This window comes from Esox lucius, chromosome 23, assembly GCF_011004845.1.
Source record: "Esox lucius isolate fEsoLuc1 chromosome 23, fEsoLuc1.pri, whole genome shotgun sequence".
Taxonomy (NCBI): Eukaryota; Metazoa; Chordata; class Actinopteri; order Esociformes; family Esocidae; genus Esox; species Esox lucius.
Window position 1 is genome coordinate 20,525,223 of NC_047591.1, and position 5,395 is coordinate 20,530,617.

A 5,395-nucleotide genomic window follows, 5' to 3' on the forward strand; every position below is an offset into this window, starting at 1 on the left:
CTCTACCTTCCATCTGAGGATGCCCCACAGATGCTCAATAGGGTTTAGGTCTGGAGATATGCTTGGCCAGTCCATCACTTTTACCCTCAGCTTCTTTAGCAAGGCAGTGGTCGTCTTGGAGGTGTGTTTGGGTTCATTATCATGTTGGAATACTGCCCTGCGGCCCAGTCTCCAAAGGGAGGGGATCATGCTTCAGTATGTCACAGTACACGTTGGAATTCATGGTTCCCTTAATGAACTGTAGCTCCCCAGTGCCGGCAGCACTCATGCAGCCCCAGACCATGACACTCCCACCACCATGCTTGACTGTAGGCAAGACACATTTGTCTTTGTACTCCTCACCAGGTTGCCGCCACACACGCTTGACACCATCTGAACCAAATAAGTTTATCTTGGTCTCATCAGACCACAGGACATGGTTCCAGTAATCCATGTCCTTAGTCTGCTTCTTTTCAGCAAACTCTTTGCGGGCTTTCTTGTGCATCATCTTTAGAAGAGTCTTCTTTCTCGGACGACAGCCATGCAGACCAATTTAATGCTGTGTGTGGCGTATGGTCTGAGCACTGACAGGCTGACCCCCCACACCTTCAACCTCTGCAGCAATGCTGGCAGCACTCATATGTCTACTTCCCAAAGACAACCTCTGGATATGATGCTGAGCATGTGCACTCAACGTCTTTGGTCGACCATGGCGAGGCCTGTTCTGAGTGGAACCTGTCCTGTTAAACCAATGTATGGTCTTGGCCACCGTGCTGCAGCTCAGTTTCAGGGGCTTGGCAATTTTCTTATAGCCTAGGCCATCTTTATGTAGAGCAACAATTCTTTTTTTCAGATCCTCAGAGAGTGCTTTGCCATGAGGTTTCATGTTGAACTTCTGGTGACCAGTATGAGGGAGTGTGAGAGCAATGACACCAAATTTAACACACCTGCTCCCCATTCACACATGAGACCTTGTAACACTAACAAGTCACATGACACCGGGGAGGGAAAATGGCTAATTGGGCCCAATTTGGACATTTTCACTTAGGGATGTACTCCCTTTTGTTGCCAGCGGTTTAGACATTAATGGCTGTGTGTTGAGTTATTTTGAGGGGACAGCAAATGTACAGTTATACAAGCTGTACACTCACTACTTTACAATGTAGCAAAGTGTCATTTCTTCAGTGTGGTCACAAATATTTTCTAAAAAATCTGAGGGATGTACTCACTTTTGTAAGATACTGTATATATATTCTAAATTCCTCATACATATCCTCTACATAAACCACAACATACCCTCTTTATAACCTATATATTACCTGCCTAAACATATCGTGTCAAACAACTACATTCTGGTCTACACACACTATGTACATAATTTTGTACTGTGTCTTATGGAGAATAATTTTAAATAATGAATGCAACAAAGAGCCTTTTTCGAACAAATAAGCTTGGGGAGGGGTTGGTAATTAATTCAGAGATTAATGTAGTGTGGCAGTGGTGTGTTATTAAAACGCTATTTTTTAAATTACAGCTAAGAAGATACCCCCTCAGGACTGAGCGTACTTGTCACCGATCTCCTGAGTTCTGGAGGAATCTCCTCTGTGCTCATCACCAGAGAGGTTTCCAGCTTACTGGAATTAATTCAATGTTTTCTTTATTGGTCCACCGCGCGATTTCACGTTGGGCAGGTTTTGTATATTAAGTCCATATCATCCAAGTGTGATTGGTCTGTAGGCCTGTGGATGCCGCGTTGTGGGACGACGTGGTCATCGGGTAAATACAGATAGATGGTCACAGTGATGCTCTGTTTTCAATGTTGACTTGGTGCGAGTGAGAGCGTGCTCGTCAGTGCTGTGCATGCGTGCGTTTGGAGCACCTGTTGGCAGCATGACACAGCCGGTTGGTTGGTCTCGGGAGGGACCGTTGCATTGCCGCCCGCCTCGCCGCAGTGGGAGACGAGTCTGTCGAGTCTGTCGCAGGTGCCTGTTGATTTACTGATGGGCCTAATGAGTGGAATTTCTTTTTAGCACTGCGTTAATTGCTACCTAGGCGACTCCACCCCCTACAGGCTGACCCGGGAACGGGACGTGTGGGTCCCGCTGGACTCTGTCAGGATTCAGGAGTGAAATTAGTGTGTGGGCATGCGGGAACGAATCAAGTCCACATGAATGGGCAGTACAGAAACAGTTAAACTTTTACATTATATTAAATATATGTTACCATTTAATAGTTTGTTAGATGGCGATCGCCCTCACCGAGCTGCACCAGTTGGTTTTACTTAATTTATAATGAAAAACATGATTGGCAGACGCTAATTGCATATATGGAACAAGGGTGTAATTGGTTTTCTGATATTAGTACTAGACTGCGTTGTAATTGAGCTTGAATAGCAAATTCTATATCCACTTTATGGATGAAACCAATGTCCCTGACATAAATGCGCATATTTAACCGAATGTCCGTGAAACAATAACAAAACGTGCTTGTTGTTATCCAATTACGACGTCATCAAAGCGAAACTAAACTGAATTTCCCGTATGGGAAACTTTGGGAGATAAACTTTGTAAATAACAAAAAAGTTGAATAAAGGAGATGATACACCATCAACCACGTAGGCTTGCTGTTTAGCTGAAACGCGCAGTTGAAAGTTGTGTATTTTCATTCGGCCTATTTAGCTACTGTAATCTTCTCTGTTTGATGCAGTAACGACAGATATTGTGTAATCAGAAAGGATGGTTATTAATAATACGTTGATTATCCAGGCCATGACAGGTTGCTGTGTTCCTCCTTTTCCTCCAATAATTTAGTTTGCTCGCCCATCATTTGCTGCAGCTTAAGTGGGCTATATATGTTAATGCAGTATTTATTTTCTCCTACACAGCATTGTTACATTACGTTTCCAAGCCTGTAGAATATTTGTTGCTGTTAACTCGATTTACCTCTGAATGGAGAACCTACTTTATATGCTGACCTTGTTGTCTGTGTATATTAATAATGTTGTTTGCTGCTGGTTACCCCGTCATCCACCTTAACTCCGATCAGTGGCGTCGTTAGCCCTGGGCGTCCGGGGCTATAGCCCCGGATCTCAAATGGAATTAAAATAATAATTTAAAAAGTATCGCGCATTATGACGATGTGGACGTGTAGCCCGCTAGCTTGTACATCGAACTTTTCCACGTGTACATTCAAAACTCTTTCAAAACTTTCTGTCCCGGTCTGGGCGGGGGGGTGGGCTAAGCCCCGAATGTATTGTGATCCTAGCGACCCATCTGACTCGGGCACTACCCTTTATAAAACTGGCCACTCACTGAACCCTGTGCGGACTCCTGGTTAGATAACGGGCTAATAAGTAAAATAAAATGCATTTGCTGACAACTAAGCGATCTTGTTTGTGCTACACGTTTTTGACCCTGTGCGTCTCGCTTGATCATTTGCTAATATTGTTGTCAGAATCAGAAAGTGTTTTTGCCAAGTAAGTTTCACATCAAACAAGGAATTTGTTCTGGCCTTCTTTATACAAAAGGAATAAGAGAAATAAAAACAAAGGCCAGGTGTTTGTAAAAGCACTTTGTGACATCTGCTGATTTAAAAAGGGCTTTAAAAATAAATGTGATTAATAAATTACAAAAGAAAATATGTAAGGGGGGGGGGGGGGGTGCGACACAATAAGCTGTACACACTAATAGTCCAGTGATCTGGTTCTTTCAGACCCCATTAATCTGTCCAAGTTTTGCCTGGAAGGTAATGTGTCCTAGGAGCAGCAAGTTGCCCAGTCTTGATGCAAGCAGCAGACAATGTGGCCTTCTATAATAAAGCATTCTGCAGATATCCCCCAATGATCCAGTTTTCCTCCCTATAAGTGATTGATTCCTCCCGTCCTCCTAACCAGGACGGCCTGTAACACACATGGACACACTCGGCACGGCCGTGGGGGTGGGCTTTGGCGGCGTGGAGAACACACACGTGACCCGCTTTGATGCTCTAATCTTGGTGTGATTCATGTTCTGTGCCTAGCGAAAAAAATGGGAAAAGGACAAAACACGCGGTTGAACGCATTCAGGTCTTAATTGAAAAATCTTCTTGTTAAGTTCTTGTTAAATTCTGTGTCGATTCTATCCATATTTTTAACACACTGTCTTAGAGAGTACAGCTTCCTGTGTACAGTAAGGTTACACAGGAAGCTGATGAAGCTGACATAATGGACAATGAATGTTCCCCGGTCTCTAGAGTTCCGTCAACATATTAGTAAAGCTGTTCCGTTCTGAATGTCTATGTAACAATTGTCCAGAAGGCAATCTCACCTCAGGAATTTCGACCTGTCAGGATTCGTCTCCCCCATCCTAGAGCCCAAGACCGAATCCCAAGGCGACACAGAGGCCCTGTTTTTTTTTCCTCAGCAGACAGAAAGACACCCTCACCAGCATCACCACTTCACCTGGGACTTGAGTGAGATCACATTTAATGAATTTCCTTCTCAAACGCTGCTGACTGCCGATGCCTTGTACTCAAGGACCTCTAAACTCTCGCTCTCGCGTCTCTGTCAAACACTACATCAAAAACAATAACCTCACAAAGCTCAACCACGACGCACTTCCTCCCCCTCCCGCCGGTTCTCTCGACACCTTCCCTTCTTTTGTCCACTGTCAAAGCGCCAAAGACTCTTCTCACGTCTCTTCTAAACAGCGCGTTACCTTCAACACATTCATTATCACTCTCAGACGATGCGCAACACATTGTGGTCGTCGTCCTTTTGTCTTTCTTCCCCTCCTCCACCCCACCTTGGTTTCTCTTAGCGAGGGGCCTGGTGATCAGAGCATCAAAGCTGACAGTGTAGCCCCCGGGCTGAGTCGACATACCGCGGGGGAGAGGCTCACCGCGTCGGGGTAACGTCCCAGGACCACTGCTAAATGCTACAGCTAAAGGCTAGTCACTGGCCTCGTTAATGGGAAAACGGTTGTGGTGCTGCTGCTCTTACCTGAGAGAGGCTGACACGTGTGTTCCCAGTTGTAATGATGAGACTAAACCCAGGCTTTGATGCCAGTAGGTTGGTTAGTGATTAAAGGAGCCATGTTGGCTACGATGGGTTCTCCCCTCTTTCTGCACATGCTCTTCTTTTTTTGTATTTAACCAGATAGGTTGATTAAGGACTTATGTTGATAGGTTGATTAAGGTTTTATTTACAGCAACAACCTGGGGAGAATGTTACATGCCGGAGCAAGTTAGGGTTGTTCCTGGAGATCTACCCTCATGTAGGTTTTAAGTCTGACCCTGTTTCTGGAGAACGTCCCTGCTTGCAGGTTTTAACTCCGTCCCTGTTTCTGGAAAACGTCCCTCCTTGCAGGTTTTAACTCCGTCCCTGTTTCTGGAGAACGTCCCTCCTTGCAGGTTTTAACTCCGTCCCTGTTTCTGGAGA

At 45.0% G+C, this 5,395-nt stretch overlaps 1 long non-coding RNA gene across 1 annotated transcript; it reads right to left on the reverse strand.

The window, feature by feature from the left end:
• Positions 1–3,640: 3,640 nt before the first annotated feature.
• Positions 3,641–5,077, reverse strand: LOC105024316. Its single transcript, XR_829032.4, has 3 exons — positions 4,958–5,077; positions 4,284–4,423; positions 3,641–3,992 (listed from the first exon to the last, which is right to left on the reverse strand). It is a non-coding gene; the product is annotated as an uncharacterized LOC105024316 (long non-coding RNA).
• Between the last annotated feature and the right edge of the window lie 318 nt (positions 5,078–5,395).